This window comes from Ostrea edulis, chromosome 7, assembly GCF_947568905.1.
Source record: "Ostrea edulis chromosome 7, xbOstEdul1.1, whole genome shotgun sequence".
Lineage (NCBI taxonomy): Eukaryota > Metazoa > Mollusca > Bivalvia > Ostreida > Ostreidae > Ostrea > Ostrea edulis.
The window spans coordinates 20,573,377-20,595,001 of record NC_079170.1 but is presented as its reverse complement, the minus strand read 5'-3'; the positions used below and the strand labels follow the sequence as shown (position 1 = coordinate 20,595,001).

The 21,625-nt window shown below is 34.9% G+C and overlaps 1 long non-coding RNA gene across 1 annotated transcript; it reads right to left on the bottom strand.

Moving 5' to 3' along the window:
* Nucleotides 1–1,395: 1,395 nt before the first annotated feature.
* Nucleotides 1,396–3,295, bottom strand: LOC125663477 (uncharacterized). The gene is made up of 2 exons (XR_008796723.1): nt 3,110–3,295; nt 1,396–1,613 (listed from the first exon to the last, which is right to left on the bottom strand). It is a non-coding gene; the product is annotated as an uncharacterized LOC125663477 (long non-coding RNA).
* Between the last annotated feature and the right edge of the window lie 18,330 nt (nt 3,296–21,625).

Here is a 21,625-nt window from a genome sequence, read left to right as displayed (position 1 = left end):
AAGTATTTTTGGCTGGATAGTTGTGAGTTTGTGGGTAATTAACAGATTAAAGAAAAAATGCTTGGTTGGCAATTGTTTTTCATTTTGAAATTCACCTATTAACAACTCTTGTGAGGCTGGTCAACGACGTACGTTGTAGGTTGCTCGAATAACAAGAGATTGGCATTTTAGTCCCAAGTATAAAGAGAATGAATGCCCATGTTCTTTAAAAACGTATATCTTTAGAAAAACAAAACTGAAAATACATTGAACATGTTCAAGGGAATCCTATGATAAAACATTAAGACATAATTTATCAACTTTTGTGTTTTACCCTGAATAATTCATTGAAAATATCTTTTATTTGAAAAATCATTTTGAATTCATTTTTGCTCTGTGTAATATGAAATTTAATACATTTATTTCAAAGCATCTGGACATTTTAAACTTTGGCTAACAATTCTAGAAACATGATATGGCTCAAATTTTAAAATAAAACTTTTTAGCACTTGATTTCCTTATGAATCCTTTGTAAGAGTGGAAAAAAAACTTTTAGTGAAATGTACGTTTTTACAGTCGTATATTATATATGTTTGTTCAGGAAAAATAAAAATCAGAACAGAAACTGCAGACATTTGTGTCATTAATATTGTAAAATTTGGACAGTTTATATTGACTTTATATAATTTTATGAAAATACATGTAATGTAGAAATGGGATTGTTTTAAAATTCAATAGTGTAGTTTAAAAAATGTAAGTTGACTCATTTATCATGTCTATGGCACTATCTTTTACCAAGTATGATTACAGGTTGCTTTCAGATGACAAAACAACTGTTTTACATAATCCATGTAGATATTAGTGTCTGTAAAGTGAATTGAAAATGAATTCTTAATTATTTCATCAATACATTCCATTATCTATAAGATTTTTTAACAGTTGCAACTTGTAAGTTTAGATCCTTTATAAACTGTATACTGAAAGATGTACGCGGAAGAGTTCTTTGAAGCTTAAAAATTTTATTTCAAAATCATACTTTTTTAAAAGTGTAACCCCAAAAAAGGCATAAACATGATAAAGGAACAAATGAGCACAGAAATATATTTGTTACGAACATATTTACAAAACGGAGGCAGATCCAGAAAAAAAATATAAGGGTGGGAATGGAGGTTTTGTGACTCGTGTATTTACCTTCTCCATCCAGAAAGGGGTGGGTGAAGAGCCCAATAATTGCATAAAATAGACCATTTGAGCTATTCTGTGATGCATCACATTATACATGTATTTTTGCATGTCAACACAACTTCATTACACAATTCAACCCATTGGTGTTTAATTTTTTCATAAGTTGTTTCCCTTTCGAATTTAGGTACATTAGGAATTTCAGTTGAAATAATTTGAATAAAACACCATATATAAGAATGCTTTCATGTTTATTTGACAATTTGTCATTTATTTCTTCATAGAGTTTTGATATTTTGTTTGGATTCAATATTTTAGACTGTCTTGATGTTCAACATTGAATTTATGGACTCCTTTGCTTTCCTTTTGTAATAGTGTCTTGTACTTTCACTTGGTTTGATTGATTTTCCTCCTGTTACCACTTTAAGTATATCCTTGGGTTTTGCAGAGACCTACAATACAATAAGATAGACACTGATTTTCAGGACACAAGAATTTATTTATTTTTCTCTCCTCAACATACATGTATATAATATATATTTCTCTAGTTTTTGAGAATGTTTGAACATTTTATATCATAAAACTTTCAATAAAGTACACGACTCAGAGCCTAGTAGTCATAGTACACATTGATTTTTAAATTATACATGTAGTTAGAAAGAATAAAATACTAAAACAGCATATAAAACTTTTGAAAACAAGAAATGCTTAAAGAAACTTGTATATGGCATTGAGAAGGTGTTCCAAATATTCTAAATCAGTGACAAGTAGGTTCGGGTACTAGTCAGGGCAACAGCTGTATCAGGTTTTGAGTCTGGTTTCTGAGTGACCAATATTTTCCTATAATGGTGGGTTGGGGGTTGGTTGACTTTGACCTCATTATCAGAAGGGGTCATATAGTGCTTGTATATCAGGATTATTATATAATATTATACTGCTCTACCAAGTTTGAGGTTTATAAAACATTTACACTTTAGATTCATTGGTACATATGTGCTACATGTATTTACCAGAGGTTTCCAATGCATGTAGTGATGGTAATGACACTCCATGATGCTGGTATGAAAACTTTAAAGAAATATACATTAGCTAAATGACTTGATCTTTGTTATATTTATATATTATTATTAGAAATATAAATTCAAGAACCCATACATTAACCAGTCCCCATGACCATATCAGATTGAGGCAGACTTTAATAGTAATATAATAGATATCTAATAAAAATGTCAAGATATAATTAACATTATGAATTGTTTTACAATAAAATGGAATTCTTTAAAAAACTACAGACCCTAAATATTTTCTTTGATATGTCTAATAGTATGCATATGTTTTTAAAATATGAATTCCGATTTGTCAAGAGCTGAATGGTGACCACTAAAAGAAATGATTTTGTGCATATGAAATAATATTTAAAAAATGTGTGTGTTTATATAGAACACCTTGATGGAAAAAACAATAATGTATATATAAAATAAATTGAAGAAAAAAATCCCATCCATTCTGAGATTTGAACCCGGTACTTCCGGCATGCTAATCCGGATACCTAACCACTTAGCTATCTGTGACTTTTAACTTGTGAAGGGTATGCTCACATTATATACTTAACATTGCATCTCACAAAGTTATATCATGTCTTAAATTTTTATATGCAAATTCGACTGAAATCTACATGTAGTACATAAAACCACACTCTTTTGAGATGATACCTACTCCTACTGATCCTCAGTTAGGCATAATCTACATTTCTATCTGAGACAAGAGGCGTTTGTGTGGAGGATACGTAGATGTCTGCTATTATTGCAGACCATTACAAATGAAACATGCTCACTGAGCAGGAGACGGGAAGTTTGATAGTTATGATTTTTATGCTAGTAATAACATGAATAATAAATATTGCGAATTTTGACTTATTAAATATGTAAATCACACCATTTGAAATTACCGGAATGCGCCGACTTGGTGACATGTCATATAAGATATGTTGCTCGGTCTTCGTTGTCGGCTGCTCCACACACGTTCTATCTTCAGTGACGTCATATACATCAATGTATTTCTGACACTCTCCGAAGGTAAATATATTCGTTTCCTTTAGAGGAGGCTTGATGGTAGTTCACACTCTGTCGGAATATTGTCCTACACGGCATTCAGTTTTGGATCCGCCATATTCCGAGCACTTTGTGTGTTGACAAAGCAGCGCCCCTAGCGATCATCGAGGTTAATTTCAAGAACGATAACCGAAATTGCATTAAAATCGAAACATTCAGAGAGGTTTTAAAATGTTATATTGAAACTTTCAAAAAAAATATTTATTTCAGAGCATGCCTTTTTTATTTGTTTAATGTTATATACTGATATATTTTCATACCTGCTTTGCTGTTCTTAGATTTCAAAGGGATTACAAGTAGTGTTTTGTATAGATTTGCACTAAGCGTGAATTCTCCATGTTCATAATTATCTGTCCATAATTTTGGAACAAGGCGAAATAAATCAAAACTACTTTGTATGTTTGCCAAACATATTACGGTGAGTTAGTATGCTAAGTTTGGGTTCATTTCGTGAACATGGACTTATCACGAAAATGCGATTTTGCCTGATTTTTACGTGGAACCATACATAATTTCTTATAGAAGTTATGACATTTATCACTGCTCGTTATCTTTACCTTCCCATAGACGTTATAATCTGTTGAATAAAAGACAGATTAGAAATGCCATCTTAACATTTATAAATGAACGGGTGGAATATGTCAATTATAAAAAAAATTCAGAACTCCTATAAGCAATACAAAATAGATAGTTGGGCAAACACGGACCCCTGGACACAACAGGGGTGGGAATATATGCCTAGGAGGAGTAACGATCCCCTGCCAACCGGTCACACCGGCCATGAGCCCTATATCCTGATAAGGTAAACGGAGTTATCCGAAGTCAAAATCAGTATGCCAAGAACGGCCTGACAATCGGTATGAAACATGTCACACAGCATTTGACTCAATGGTGGGTTTTATTGACGAACTAGATCGTTATAACGACCATAAAAATTGCAAAATGCTGACTTCAATCGAGACTGTTAAAACCCCTGTACCATAAACCTGTTTGTCATTAGCTTGCTTCGATTTAAAAACTGACTATACGCAAAAGAAGCTCTTTCGTATTGAATCAGTTGAGAGATATAAACACCATATGCAGGTGATAATGGAACATTGCTATATAAATATGGGAAGTTGACGATGTGGAAACTGAAATCATTCTGTTTGTCATATAGTTGAATTGTCAGTTTGCCTTTAATGTCTTCTTTCAATAAAATATCTAATTATTTGCTTGAATTGCTTTTGTTTTTGCACTGAACTGTAGTCAGTTCACTGTGTCTTTTGGACAGGTCTGCACTGTTTACATACTTGGTTTTGTCATGATCTCCTCAAGTAACTTCTTAACAATTGTTGAAATTGTTCTCTCTAACTTTCCTTTAAGTTGTCATTTACATAAACAACATTCAATTAATACTTCACAGGAGGCCTCATATTTGTTTACATTTATTCACTAGATGCATGTTGGAATAAATTACTTGTGATCGTCATTAAGACTGCATGCTATGAGTAAAACTACAAATAATTATGGGAAGTCTAATAATTCATAAGAAAAAATAATAGCTCAAAAAATTGGTATTCGAACCACAGATATGCAATATGAATCTGTCTACCTCGGCTATCCATCTCATGTAGAATATTCAAATTTCAGGCTATGTAAAATCACCCGTCGTGACATAGACATTTTCTTGATAATACGACAAACGGTTTACTCCGTTTACCTGATCAGGATATAGGGCTCACGGCGGGTGTGACCGGTCAACAAGGGATGTTTACTCCTCCTAGGCACCTGATCCCACCTCTGGTGTGTCCAGGGGTCCGTGTTTGCCCAACTATCTATTTTGTATTGGTTATAGGAGTATGAGATTGATCACTGTTCGTTATCTTCACCTTGCATACATAAGAAGTAAGTTTTTTTTCATAGAGTGGGTCAAGTCTCCATACATTTATTTACAAACCATTTTACACCTGCAAATGTACTAATATATTTTACTCAGTTCACAATGGAGAGTTGACCCACTCCATATGAAAATTTACTTCGAAAAGTCAAATGTACTGTTATTTTGTGCGTTTTTCGCGTATACGTGATTTTAAATAGGGTTTTTCAAATGTTCCTTAAAAATGGGCACATCGAGAAAGCATTTTTGGAAACTATGGATTGATTGTTTTAACTAGAATGTAAATTTCTCTTTTTCAGTAGAGTTTTAATTTTAACTTTGATTTTTGCCTTTCGTGGGTTCTCGGCTCGATAAAGTCATCCATCTTCTTTATTGGTATTTCTAATATTATATCCATGTTTGAACACATCTGATGGAAAGTGCATAAAATTATTAGAATTTTTGATCATCAATGGACAAATTGTACGGTCCTCTATGGGGCGGTCGGTATGGATACGCAAGCTGTAAGAAGCTGTGCATTTCTACTGCGCTATTTTAACAAATTTTTGTGTATTAGAAGTGTTTCTGAGCGAAGAATTTGTTAATATATTAAGAAAAACTTATAAGTAAGAACAAGTAGAAAGAAAGAAAACGTTTCCTGATAACCATGGTAGCGCAAAGTCTGAACTGTTGAACAAAAGGCATTATGTTAAAAGAAAGATTGTATACAAGGTGAAGATAACGAACAGTGATCAATCTACCATATCTACCATAATTTTACGTACCCTTTATATTTTCATGAGGATTCCTTTTCAATGTTTTGAAATAATGAATGTACAATGCATTATTATTGTCGAAAACTTGTTTACTTCGAATTCTTAGATGAAACAAATAGTTTGAGGCCGTAACGTTCTTTTGAGACTTTGGTCATCTTATTTTTCCGTTTGTATATGTTGATCATACGTGCACCTGCAAAACAATGAAAGGTAAAGATAACGAACAGTGATCAATCTCATAACTCCTACAAGCAATACAAAGTAGATATACCAGAGGTGGGATCAGGTGCCCAGGAGAAGTAGGCATCTCCTGTCAACCGGTCACACCCACCGTGAGCCCTATATCCTGATCAGGTAAACGGAGTTATCCGCAGTCAAAACCAGTGTGCCAAGAACGGCTTAACAATCGGTATGAAACGAAATCGAAACGAACCTAGGCCTACGTAGGAACAAAACGAAACCAAGTTAAGTCAGGGGTTGATTCCAGGTAATATTTCCAGGGGGACCAAATATTTTAGGTATGGACCCAATTTTTTCAGGGGGTCCAATATTTTTTGGATGCAAATATATAGTAAAGAATTGAAATATCAAAATTCCAGGGGGGGGGGGGGGTACTGCCTAAATATTTTAATACAAGATGGACGAAATATTACCCCGATCCTTTGTTTTCATATCTTAACACAATCTAGGATCTTTTAGGGTAGTAGATGCATGTAATATACATATATGAACATGTACATGTAATAAATTGAGATGGTAAAATGAATAATAGTTAAGCTTTCAGGTCAAGTGAGCTAAAAAGTTTTAGGAGTGCATGTTAAAAATCAAAATTTCTCCAGAATATTCTTCGTATAGAAATAAAGTATGATGACGTTGTTCATCTGTCAGATCCAAAATAAATTCATCTTTGGAGAAATTGTGTAAACGAATATGTATAAATTAAAGTATTGACAATACAGCTGGGAGTTGCACCGCGTGGAATAGTTACGATATATCGATAACATGTTTACATCTATTAATCAACCAATGATCAGAGAACAGTTGGAGAGGGGGTGTTCCTCTCAAAAACCTCTAATTCAATTGAAAAATCCCAATGGAGTGTTAAGAATCATGTCTAACGGAAAAACGAGATGATTCCTTAGTAGCGGCAATTTGGTATCAGGGGTAGACAATAAAAAGAGTTGTAGAATCCAGTCTCTGTATGGAAAGCTTTTGTGTTAATCAAATGAAGAGAAACAATTTTGATTTCTCGTACGATAAATACTTATTTGTTTAACTTACAAATTCTGAGTTACCTAAATAGGTGCAGTTTTACATGTTTGAAATAGTCTGATTTTACATTCTAAATATGTGATTGTTTTACATAATATTCGACTGAATGAAATGTTTGTTGAATAATAAATATTTTCAAAAATCCCAATCAAGGAAATTCGGAAATTAACTCTGCATTTAGGATAAAAAAGAAATGAATAGCCAGAAAAGAATTAATTTCAGAATGGAAAAATATGTATGGGAATGGTCCGCCGTAAACGTAACCGGAATTAAAAGAGGGGGAGTCTACTATAAAGTATATTTCCCTAGGGGTAATCTGGCTATAAAAGGGGGAAATCCTACTATATAGCCACATTTCCGTGGGGGGAATCTATACTATACAGTCATTTTCCGGGGAAAAAACTATATAGCCATTTTTTCGGGGGGAAAGATGGCTAGGTGTTAAGGCTACTATATAACACCGGCCCGTCACCCCCTCGTTCACTTTTGGGCTACTGTTTTATTTTGTTGTCATATTTCTTTATGTCGCATTAATTGGAATTCAGAAAACCTTGATAGTTTAGACTTTTGTTAGATAGAGCACAAATACTTTCATATCAACAAAGGTTTACAAAGCTTTTGCATCTTTTGGAATTTGAAATTGATTGGGATAGGCCTTATTACGTTTCGGATTTTGTACTGTTTATGCATTTCCGTGAGTAGAAATTTGAATGAGATGACTCGCAACAGCAATAACCTATCATTGGGTCAAATGCTGTCTGATTGTTTCATATTGATTGTAAGGCCGTTCTTAGCATACTAATTTTGACTACGGAAAACTCCGTTTACCTTATCAAGATATAGGGCTCACGGCGGGTGTGACCAGTCGCCATGGAATGCTTACTCCTATAAGGCACCTGATCCCACCTCTGGTATATCCAGGGTTCAGTGTTTGCCCAACTTTCTATTTTGTATTGCTTATAGGAGTGATGAAATTCATCACTGTTCGTTATCTTTACTTTCCATACAACGGATAGACAGGTGTTAATAGGAGAGTATATTCATTAGAGAAGTACCGGGAGTGAAGGGGGTTCTGAAACTAGCTGGTAAGCAGTATAAATACTTTTTAATCGATAAACATCTCTTATGGGGGTACGGAAAAATGGTAAATTGAGTTGCATGCCTTGTCATATGAAAGGTGGACACAGGGAACAGTGATCAATCTCATAAGTCCTGTAAGCAATACAAGATAGAGAGTTAGGCAAAAACGGACTCCTGATATATGTTTAGGATGAGTAAGCCCTACATGTCGACCGGTCACACTCACCGTAAGCTCTGTTTATTTCATTTATTGTATGAGGGTCCATGCAATGTATATTAACCACCACAAACTAGAACGAAGTCACCTCCCCATGTAACAACAGGGATTTACTATTTTGATGCAATACTGTTTTCCAGGACTGGGGTCTTTTTGAGAGCTCACTTAAGTATATACTTGCATATTATAGTATTGTATGTACTAATTCTTTGATGGTGTCTACCTTTTAGATTGTTATCATTAGAAAAGATTCCATCCATATTACAGTCTACTCCGGATATAATGAAATCCAGGGGACCGGCCTGGATTGTTCATTATATCCAAAGTTCAATATAACCAATGCTGAACTACACAAATATTGCTACTGGGGTATTTATTTTAACTTCAATATAACAGATTTTGGCACTGTTTTTGGCTATATTTAGATCTAAAACTTAATAGTTATTTCGGATTTCAAACATTTCGGTTGAGCATTACTGAAGAGACATTATTTGTCGAAATGCGCATCTGGTGCATCAAAATTGGTACCGTATAAGTTTTACATTATGACCCCTGGGTCGAGTCCTCTGCTGGTGGACTGTTAGTTCCGGAGGGTCTCTACAGCCCAGTAGCTAAGTACTTCGTTACTAGCTTGACAATACGGATGTATATTTAATTGCTGTTATAAAATTTAGAAATTCATTTCAAAATTAAGGATTATCTCCCTCATGCATAGCTCTTATCCTTGGATGAATTTGGCTCCACTTATTTGGCACGCTGTTTTTGGCTACATTTAGATCTAAAACTTCATAGTTATTTCGGATTTCAAACATTTCGGTTGAGCATCACTGAAGAGACATTATTTGTCGAAATGCGCATCTGGTGCATCAAAATTGGTACCGTATAAGTTTTACATTATGACCCCTGGGTCGAGTCCTCTGCTGGTGGACTGTTAGTCCCCGAGGGTCTCTACAGCCCAGTAGCTAAGTACTTCGTTACTAGCTTGACAATACGGATGTATATTTAATTGCTGTTATAAAATTTAGAAATTCATTTCAAAATTAAGGATTATCTCCTTCATGCATAGCTCTTATCGTTGGACGAATTTGGCTCCACATTTTTGGCATGCTGTTTTTGGCTATATTTAGCTCTAAAACTTCATAGTTATTTCGGATTTCAATCATTTCGGTTGAGCATTACTGAAAATACATTATTTGTCGAAATGCGCATCTGGTGCATCAAAATTGGTACCGTATAAGTTTTACAATATTTCAATATAACCGACTTCAATATAAGTGAAGTAGACTGTATTGATGTCTAATGTCTGTACATCTCCCATATGTTGATGGCATAAATATAGCTTACTTGTCAAACCGCTCACCAATAAATTATTCTTTCATTGCCTTAGTGTTGAGACAGAGAAAGGAAGTTGAGAAGCGCCAACGTCATCGGAAGATCTGGTAATTGAACGAAATGGGAGGAGGAGTGACTCTGAATTGGTGAGGTATCCCCAATGTTGTCGTTGGCTTGGATTCCACTTGGCCAATAAAGGTACTTGGATAAATTTCTGCCGTTGAGGGTGTATATTTGTGGTGCAGTTGTCATCAGCTTCTATTTTATCATGTACATTGCTTTATGTTATAGAAAGAAAATTAATCTTGTTGACTGTTTTAAAGGATCACTACGTCTTCTGATAATGATATTGCATCAAGACCAATATAAAACTTCCAAAGCAAGCTTATTTTTCAAAGATTATAACGACAACAAAAGTCAACATAAACAATCTCTTCAATGCTTTGCAAAAGATGCGATTCGGAATTTGAAACAACTGCTATAAATAATAAATAAAAACGAAACAAAGATCGTTGATGATATCATAATAAACCAAGAATCAATTTCCAGGAATTGTCTGTTACAATCTCAAACCTTAATACAGGGCTATAGTTAAAATTCAAGTTCTTCAATAATTCTGCGCCGTTAATGATGCATAACGTAAATAAAATATTGTGAACCAATTCAAAAACACATTTGTTTAATTAGACTTGTACTCATATAAGACAAATTTTAAACTGTGTGACATATGTGTGACGTATATATTCTTGGTGTATGAAAGGTGAAGATAATGAACAGTGATGGGTCTCATGTATGTATATTACATGTCAGTGTCCATATACCAGTGAGCATGCGTGTCAGAGAACTATATCCTCGTTAACATAACACACTTATGTTGTTTTCTGTATGCTCAGGTGTTAAAAGATTTTCAAACAAATATTACACATTGATACTAAGCAAACTACGACCAGAAAAGTTCAGGTGTGTCCTGGACTAGTAATTTAAGGTTTCTAGATCATTACATTATTTGTCAATGACAATAACAAATCATCTATCGTTTCACTAAAAAACAGTTACATCTGTTTTAAATGGATTGCTGTTTTTATTCTCCTTAGGTCCCTTCAGAAAAACGCCCGTAGATTCACCATACTTCATGTCAACGATAGAAACTTTTAGTTAATTACTCATTTTGACATTGATACATTTGATGTGCGACATATTTTTGAACATTGAAATTTATACTTTACAAAGCGTTGATGATTTACTAAATTTAGAAATATATAGAGCTAAACATAAGTATTGTCTAAAATGTTATCCATGCCCTTGATACAAAGTAAGTACAGTTTCTAAAGTCATTTGGCCCAAAATATCGATGATTTCACTTGGAGCTCAAACTCTGACATTCAAATAAGGAATGACTTGGCAAACCCAAAATCTGCTTAGTTTGATCAGCAAAATGGTTTGTGTGATATGGCAAGAGTTAGAAGTTGGCATAAAATTGCAGAAATGCCATTATCAATGAAAATATCCACAAATTCAGGTGGTTTTCCTTTCAGAAAAAATACAGCGCATGCTTCGAGGAGATTCATATTAAAGTATGTTTTTCATCTTAAAATAATACACAATATATATCATTTTCATTTCCTCGACGAATGCGCATATCTTTTCCCGAGCAATAATCTGTATGACATTTTACAGTTTTCAGGATTATTTCGAAAAAAAAAAGGCGGGGAATGTCTTATTCATGATGCCATAATGCTATCCAATTAGGAAGATCATTCTTATTTTGTTGACACATTATACCTGGCATATATTTTACTTTCTTAAAACACTGATTAAGGTTAATTCCAGACACATTTTATAGAGAGAGAAAATTGGGCCTATTTATGTGTACAGTCGTATCTTGGTAGTTATCAAGTTAAAAATGTATATTGTTCACATATTTAATAAGTAATAGTAAGTATCCTCCATACCCTAATTTACATTCCATATGTAATTCATTACATGCTTTTTGACTACGGATAACTCCGTTTACCTGATCAAGATATAAGGCTTACGGCGGGTGTGACTGTTGCACAAAGGATACTTACTCCTCCTAGGTACCTGATCCCATCATCGGTGTGTCCAGGGGTTTGTGTTTGCCCAATTCTCTATCTTGTATTGCTTATAGGAGTTATGAGATTGATTACTGTTCGTTATCTTCATATTTTATTCTATCCCGGGTCTTGGAATTATACTACATGTAAAACTTCTACGGTACCAATTTTGATGCACCAGATGCGCATTTCGACAAATCATGTCTCTTCAGTGATGCTCAACCGAAATGTTTGAAATCCGAAATAACTATGAAGTTTTAGATCTAAATGTAGCCAAAAACAGCGTGCCAAATAAGTGGAGCCAAATTCGTCCAAGGATAAGAGCTATGCATGAGGGAGATAATCCTTAATTTTGAAATGAATTTCTAAATTTTATAACAGCAATTAAATATACATTCGTATTTTCAAGCTAGTAACGAAGTACTTAGCTACTGGGCTGTAGAGACCCTCGGGGACTAACAGTCCACCAGCAGAGGCCTCGACCCAGGGGTCATAATGTAAAACTTATACGGTACCAATTTTGATGCACCAGATGCGCATTTCGACAAATCATGTCTCTTCAGTGATGCTCAACCGAAATGTTTGAAATCCGAAATAACTATGAAGTTTTAGATCTAAATGTAGCCAAAAAACAGCGTGCCAAATAAGTGGAGCCAAATTCATCCAAGGATAAGAGCTATGCATGAGGGAGATAATCCTTAATTTTGAAATGGATTTCTAAATTTTATAACAGCAATTAAATATACATTCGTATTTTCAAGCTAGTAACGAAGTACTTAGCTACTGGGCTGTAGAGACCCTCGGGGACTAACAGTCCACCAGCAGAGGCCTCGACCCAGGGGTCATAATGTAAAACTTATACGGTACCAATTCTGATGCACCAGATGCGCATACATTCCTTTGCATGTTTTATTCATTATATTTTCATTGAGTCAAATACTGTCTGACTTGTTTCATACTCAGTTTTAGGCCGTTCTTTGCTCTCTGGTTTTCCTACGGATCACTTCGGTTAATTGATCGAGATATTTAGCACACGGTAGGTGTGACCGGTTGACATGGGACGCTTACTTCTCTTGAGCACCTACCCCTACCTCTGATGTATCCAGAGATTCGTGTTTGCCCATTTCTCTATGGTGTATTCCTTATAGGAGTTATGAGATTGATTACTGTTTGTTATCTTCACCTTCCATGCTATTCCAGATAAATATGATGATGTAAGTAAAATTGTGCTAAATGTAACACCGAATACGACAAATCCGAACCTTATGCTACCCGTTGTAAACGTGATTCGGAGAAAAAAATCAACGTCTATATGGTAAAATATTTAGCGGTATCTATAGCCAAAGTTGAGCACAGACATTATTTTATGATAATCGATATAAGTTTCCAAAAATTGAAATAAATCCTACAGGATAATGATAAGTTTTTTATTCCTACCATCATTATTCTACAGACAAAAACATTGGTTATCATGATTTATCCAAAAAGAAACTTCTTATATAGGATACATTTGCTGTGGCTATGGTAGGGATACTATTCATTGCCAAATACAAAAGTGATCACATGTATTATCATTTTGGTACCTGAAATGAATTACCTTCAATGTTGTCCTACTTCAAATTAAAAAAAGATAATGTTCACTGGAGATCCTTATGGTAGTTTTATCTGTCCATAGAATGGTGAGGAGAGATTGATTTCCAGTTGTGCTTTTTAATCATTGACCTTTTCCTGCAAAGTTCCAGGAAAGAGTCAATTTTATAATACTACAGACCCTGAAGCCTACTGATATACCACTTTTATTGAAATACATTGAGAAATAAATCAGATATAGAACTGAATAGATAAAACAAATAATGACTAACTATAGTAATGGTCGACATATTCTTAAACTTTTTATGAGTATGCAAACGGATCTAACGTCATATTTGCTTTACATTTTGGGAGACAAAAATACAAACACCTCTTTTGTCATATTTCAAATGCACCTGCCGATTTTCACACCTACTGTTAATTTCATATATACGGATTAGCCGACCTCAATTGTGTTTAAAAAAATTCTTGGAATTTGCGTAACCTATACCTGTTATACACAGGTCGGTCTTTGCACTATGGAGACAGTTCCTATAAATATTTGTATTGAAAATATTTATTATTCAAAAAGAGAAACTTCAACATACAAGTGTAACAAGACAAATAAATTATACCTATATACAAAACATTACCGAGCGCAGAGATATACATAATATATGGTGATAACATTGTATAAGTATTGTTTTGTCTGGTGATCTTATAATACACTGTTTTCTTTCGATTATTTGCAGATTTTCACTGTTCATAGCCCGTCTTGTAGACATTTTGAAATAATTGCTCAAATATCCAACAATGTTTACCTGTCCTATATCCCATACCGAAATGACTTGCACGTTTCGCACGGTCTGTAAGTTTCTAGGGGCGTGGTTTGAACGACCTGCACGTTTCCATGGACGTGGCTTGGTGATGTACGGAACGATTATTGCTAGAAGCGGTTTACACGAAACGCTGAACAGTCTGCACGAAACAGCGAACAGTGTGCACAGAACGTTGAACGGTTTGCACGGAACGCTGAACGTTCTGCATGGAACAGTGAACGGTTTGCATGGAACGAAGTGAAAAGCACTGGGGGTGTAGTAGCACGCTTTAGGGTATGTACTATTACTTCTCTATGATGAACAGTTTCAGGATAATTCATCTGCTCATGGTGGATGTGACCGGTCAACAGTGGATGCTTAATCCTTTTGGACACTTGATCCCACTTCTGGTATGACCAGGGGTTCCTGTTAACCCTACCTCTAATTTTGCGTATTCATAGGATATATAAGATTGATCACTATTCGTTAGCTTCACCTTTTCTCTTGATATAATCGTATACGTGTGTAATTTAATTGTGTAAGTCAAAAGCATTGTCATATTGAAAATTGTTGGTCATCTGGCTTTTACTCCTTGTTTTGTGCATAAATTAAAGTAGAGAAAAGGATGCTCGAGTTAAGTTCATAATATGTTTTTCCGTTCTATAATCTCTTCATATTTGTCCTCATGTTTATGTTTGCAGGTTTTTGTGCATTCTTCCTCAGATCACAGATGTGTTTGAGGTGGGAATATGTTTGGAAATTATGATACGTCAATCCATTTAGACGTTTTATATCATTATAACGATCTAGTTTGACAATACTAAACTATCATTGGGCCAAATGCTGTCTGGCATGTTTCATACCGATTGTTATGCCGTTATTGGCACATTGATTTTGACTAAGGATAACTCCATGTAGCTGATTAAGATAGAAAACTCACGATGGGTGTGACCGCTTGAAATGGAATGCTTACTTCTCAGATGCACCTGACCCCACTTCTGGTATATCCAGGGGTGCGTGTCTGCTCAACTCTCTTTTTTTGGCTTATAAGAATTATTAGACTGATCGCTGTTCGTTATTTTCAATTTTCCTATGATAGTGCATTTGTTGTCGGTCGTATGTTTTCGCCATTTTTGTATTGCTACATGCATCTCTACAAATTATATCTTCTATTATCAATTGGTGTCGCCGCCAACAGTTTTATGCGGTTAATGTTACCAAATTGAAAGAATTGCCCACCAATAATGCTTAACTGCATTAGTGATTTAACTCTTAAAGGAAGTTGAGAAGCGCTAGTTACATTAAAATATTTCTTATTTAAACATTCGAAGACAGGTGATGGTGCACAACGTTTGGATGTACCACATGATGACTTTGAGAGGTTCCACAGGTCCATTTGTGACAGGAGATAGAGATGAGTGATGCGGCTGCCCTTTACTTCTTTGAATTTTTGGGGCATTAAAGCGCAAATGTGTGTTTGTGACTTTATAAAACTACTTCAGGCAATACTTATGTCCTTTTAAATTTGCTCATTACTTTGCGCCTGGATGAATATTAAAAAAACTAACCTCTTTTTGCAAGCAGATAAATATCACTTTACTAACTTCATACATTGGGATTACAAATATATTGTTAGTGAAATTAAATGTGAATATTTTGTACAACTAATTGAATTGTCAATAACCCACACCGCCAGAATTAATAACTAACATAATCAGATGCTTGCATCATTGGGATAATCGTAAGCAAATCGATAGCAGAGAATCCCAAAGTAGAATTAAAAAAAAAAAACAATATGACACAAGCGTTTGTTTCATTGAATTTTCTTTAAAAGAAACACACGAAAATTTGAAGCTATAGAGAAACAAATTCCTTATAAAAAGCGATCCATTTGAGATAATCTGATTAAAATTAACTTGATCCATTCTTTTAAACATGTTACGAGGTAATACATGGGTTGTTGAGACATATTATATTTGCATGTTGTTCAGTCATGTAATACAAGCAACTTTCCTGGTAGGTGTATTATTTTCAATTTATTGTAGGAATTGTTACAGGTTTTGTTTACATCAATCAAGTTAATTCTAACATCTTCAATTCCACATCTTTCCTATTAGGCACCTAGTTGAATATTTGCATTGTCCATGCCGGAATTTCCAGCCCTTACAGCGCACGTCACATCATGAGCACAGATCAAATGTCCTACAAATACCTTGGCCATGCACAGAGTAGTCTGCAATCATCCGTGAGAACAAAAACAACAGGATCAACAAGGCTCTCGAGCTCATCTAAAGAAAACCGTTGAAAATAAAGCACATGCTTAATTTTAGTAATTCATTCCCTTGAAGTTTGAAGCATTGTTTATTTTAATGTTTTCTTTATCTCATCCATTCTGATTTAACCACGAAAAAAATTCATGGAAATTAGAATGCTTAATTCTGTCTGATGTGTGTGTATGTGTATGCCAACGTGAATCGATCGGAAGGGAGAAGTCATTATTCGCGGAAGGGAGAAGTCATTATCCACGGAAGGGAGAAGTCATCATCCGCGGAACGGAGAATACATTTTACGCGTAAGCACAGCAAGCATAATCATGATTGAATAATAAAAATGATGATACTTGTTTTGTTCGATCTGTTCCTTGGGAGGTGAACGTTAACTTTTTATTTCAAACTGCAAAACAAACAAATCATAACTTAATCGCAAACACTGATCAATGGCTTTGTACACTTTACAACTAGGAGCTGTTTAATGTACGTGTATTACTTTACGATCAGAAATTACGCGTTATACCATTAAGCCAACACGATAATCATCACAATGGAGGCACATATAAAGAATACAAGACTGAGTGCAAGGTAAACACGGAACCATTCAAACACCAGTAGTGGAATGGGGTTCTCAGGATGAATAAGCATTCGCTGTTGATCGATCACACTTATGATGGACCTTATATCTAGACCAGATATATGGAGTAGCCTGTAGTCAAAATTAGCATATTGATAACAGCCTAAAGATTTGTATAAAACACATCGAGCAGCATTGGACGTAATAACGGGTTGTATATGTAAACAAGAGTATCCTAATACTCAGAATGGCAATAGAATTTGACAGAATATTGACTTTAGATGATACTGTTGAAACCAATGTAATATCAACTTATCTGCCGGCAGCCTTCCTGATTTTTCCATTATAGAACATGCTCCGGTATATGAAATCGGTTTGCCGTTAGCTTGTATGTTCAGTTGAAAATTCTAATGTGACACAGATGTGGAATTTTCTTTAATGTTTTTGTTTCGAGTTAACTGGGATCCCATGGGGATACAGGTTAGAATAGGTCTTCTGTTCTCCCTTCCTTGTCGTAAAGGGTGACTAAAAGGGACGGTCCTTCGGATGGTACCGAAAAACCAATGCCCCATGACACAGCAGGCGTGTCACGATAAAGAGTCCTCCCTCCTAAAAGACCGCGAGCGTTTACGATATAGCTCAAGGACTCGTGCGTTTGGGGTCAAGTTTGATCCCGTGTTAAAATTAAAAGATATCCCTCAAAGTTCTTTAATAAGGTATGTGTTTTTATAAAATGACCATCAAGTGTATTTGAATTCGGCAAAATGTTTCATATAATGCAATTTCCATTGATTATAAGTACATGTAATTGACATCAAGGTATTCCTAACTAGGGTGCATGTCGCTTAGTAGCACGGCACCGAAGTAAGATAGTATGACTAATATAGTACCAACCAGATCCAACCTGACAGAAAGCAGTCCTTGGACAGTCCCGCAGCAGTCCCAGTAAACAAACTGATAAGCAGTGTCAGCGGTCCCAACAGTCCAGTAGACGGGGTTAAAATAACTAGTGGGAGGAGCTAAGCCGACATCGAAATGGAAGATAAATGACCTACAATGTAATTAAAGAGAAAAACAATGCAGTATACATGAAAACAGCACATATTAAAAAAACTTGTGTGACGCTTTTTCATGAATTCATAACAAAATGATAGGTTATGAATACGTGTGTAAAAAAATACATGCAGAGTTTAAAGGTCTGATAACCACAATTTCACAACGTAAAATTAATTGACGTTCATGTTCTGTCAGGCAATTTTGTTGTCATTATTCATTATTTATTTTTTTGATATTTCATATATGTGAAGTGTATCTTGGGTTCTGAAATTGATGTAGTATGGTTATATTTATTTCTTGACTGGGTTATTGAAATAGATGGGTTAAAGCCTAATTTATTCATTCACTTATCGTCTATATTAAACTAGCAAAAAACGCTTTCCACTTACGTGCACACGCATTTTTAATTTGTAAATGATTGATTAGATATTGAGAGTAGTGCAAACACGAACCCTTGAACATACCAGACGTAGGATCAGGTGCCTAGGACAAAAATGGTTACATCCACCGCGATTTCTATATCTTGAACAGGTAGACTGAGTGTTTCTTAGTAAATATCAGTATGCAAAGAATTGCCTAGCAATTGGTTTGAAACACATCAGACTATCAAGACAGACAGTAGTTTTAAATTATTTCATTACAGTTATCGTATCTATACTGGATTAATAAACTTCATAAACACCCCTACAAAGATATTTTGCTCGATCCAGTAAGTGTTCTACCGGACCCGTATTTTTGCTCCTCGTAAAAATGTTAACAGCTGTGAAGAAGAAACTACAAATGTACTATGCGACTACATATGCCGGAAGTGGTGTAAATGAAAGGTGAATTCTAAACAAAAATATTAAGAAATTGACTGAACTCGAAATCACAAAACTTTTTTTAAATTAACAACATCAAAACGTGTGATTTCTCAACTCTTTACACGACCATTCTCCACGATAAATCAAAGACTAGACTTTTTGACATCATAAACACTTGCTTCTTCAACAAAAATGGAAATCGCATATATTAATGTCTGGTGATTAGTCACTCAAAAATTACTTAAATGCAATTGTTATTCAACGCACAAGTACTCTGAAGTTGAAATAAAAGATATGCTGCAGTTGCTCACTGACAATACCGTCGTGGTATTTGGTGATCAGTTCTTCCAACAGTATGTTGCAATCCCCAGAGGCACGGATTGTGCTTCTTTGTAAGCTGGCCTGTTTTTATATTCATATGAAGCATAATTTATTCGAAAACGTCTACATGAGAAGAAAAGTATCTTGCTGTGGCCTTCCATTCGATGTCTAGATATATCATCAATGTATTATATAGTAACATTATTAATTTGCATTCATATGTCGATTCAATATATCCCAGTGAACTGGAAATAAAGGACACCAAAGAGGCATCAAATTCTGTTCCATACTTACGTATTTTATTGAAAGTAGATATTAACGGCAAACTAGCAGCTCAATTTTATGACAAACGGGATGATTGTAACTTCTACATTGCCAACTTCCCATATTTATGTAGCAATGTTCCTTTATCACCTGAATATGGTGTTTACATCTCTCATCGGATTCGATATGCAAGGACTTGTTTTGTGTCTGGTCAGTTTTTTTAATCAAAGAAGGCCACTGACAAACAAGTTGATGATGCAGGGTTCCAACAGTCTCGTTTAAAATCAGCATTTTACAAATTATATTCTAGTTATTACAATCTCATTTGTCAATACAACATATCGTTGGGTACTATCTGTGAACTTGTTTGCCAGTAGCATTCCTTAATTTACAAACTGCTTGAATTAAAAAAAAACCTGACCATTCGCAAAACAAGTTCTTGTGTATCCAATTTGCTTAATTTGTTGTTTATGTTTAAAACATGTTAGACTGGTAAAATATCAAGAAGATTTTGGCATTCATCATGATTCTATAGTTAGGGTACCTCGTACCAAAGTCCCCACCGTGGTACTTAGCTTACGTTTTCACAATCTCTACCCAGATTTGTCGTTCCCGCTATGCTCCACTAATACCTCTGTCAACGTCTAAAAATCATATCAAAACGTACTAAAACTAACTTAGCATATCAAACTGTAATGATCATATCTAAGCAAATCAAACACTTGTCTGAATTTTATAAACGCAGAAGCTGGTAAATATGAGACACCTGAGCGAATTAAAAGGTTTTATATAAATATTCATCCATCCAATAATACTAGAATAATCATGGAATTCGTTGTTTTTGTGAACTTACTGTAAGATTTTAAGCTTAACACTAAAACTTGTAAAATCATACTTTATAATGCAATAGGTAGAAATAAGTTTTGCCAAGAATCGTGGCATTCAGACGTTGACAGAGGTGTTATCGCATAGCGTAATACGCCCTCTGGTGAGAGATTGACGTTTTCATGCATACACGGGTAGGTTAAGACTTCCCATAGAATATCACAATGCGTTTTGTGCCTTTATTTCTACGAGATACCAATATATGATGTCATAATGAAAAATGACCTCAAGTCAATGCAAACATGAAGCTGTTATGGCAGGGAGAGTGTCATAAACTTTAGACCTTATTTCAAACTGCCTGTAAGATGGCAGAATGTTATTGCAAAACTCACGTGTCTGAATTGTATTTTGAAATCTTATATATCCGAATATTTGTTTAATTACCCTTGATTGAAAATCGACGTGTTCAAACATCTTTTGAAAAATATCCTTTTGAAATGTACTCTCAGTTTATACCAGTGGTTAGAGGTAGAATTTATGATGTATGATGTTCTTATAAAAGAGTCCAGCGCAGGCAATTGATAAGATTGATTGATTGATTAAGTATTGTTTAACGTCCCTCTCGAGAATATTTCACTCATATGGAGACGTCACCACTGCCGGTGAAGGGCTGTAAAATTTAGGCCTATGCTCGGCGCTCATGGCCACTGAGCAGGGAGGAATCTTTATCGTGCCACACCTGTTGTGACACGGGACCTCGGTTTTTGCGGTCTCATCCGAATGACCGCCCCATTTAGTCGCCTCTTACGACAAGCAAGGGGGTACTGATGATCTATTCTAATCCGTATCCCAACGGGATCAATTAATAAGAAGATTAATTTGAGATATTTTACGGAAATCGTAAGAAGAGTTTGTTCTCTACCAGAATCTTGCTTGGGAAAATTGTATGATTGCTTTGTTTGAAAACATATTACCCTCAAATGTGTCGGTAAGTGTGTCGGTAAGTTGATCTTTTCTTGAAATACATTTATTTTGTACGCAAGTAGTACTATCATTTTCCCCAAACACATTTCGGGTAGACAAGGATATGTTGAGTTTATTTATCAAACAAAAAGTTGAAAATAATTTTTCAATCAGCTACGCTGAAGCGATTTAAAAACTTCAAACAATTATAAATGACCGTCACGTGATCAATGAAGTCATGTGATATCACAACAAACATGTTGATATATAGCCGAGA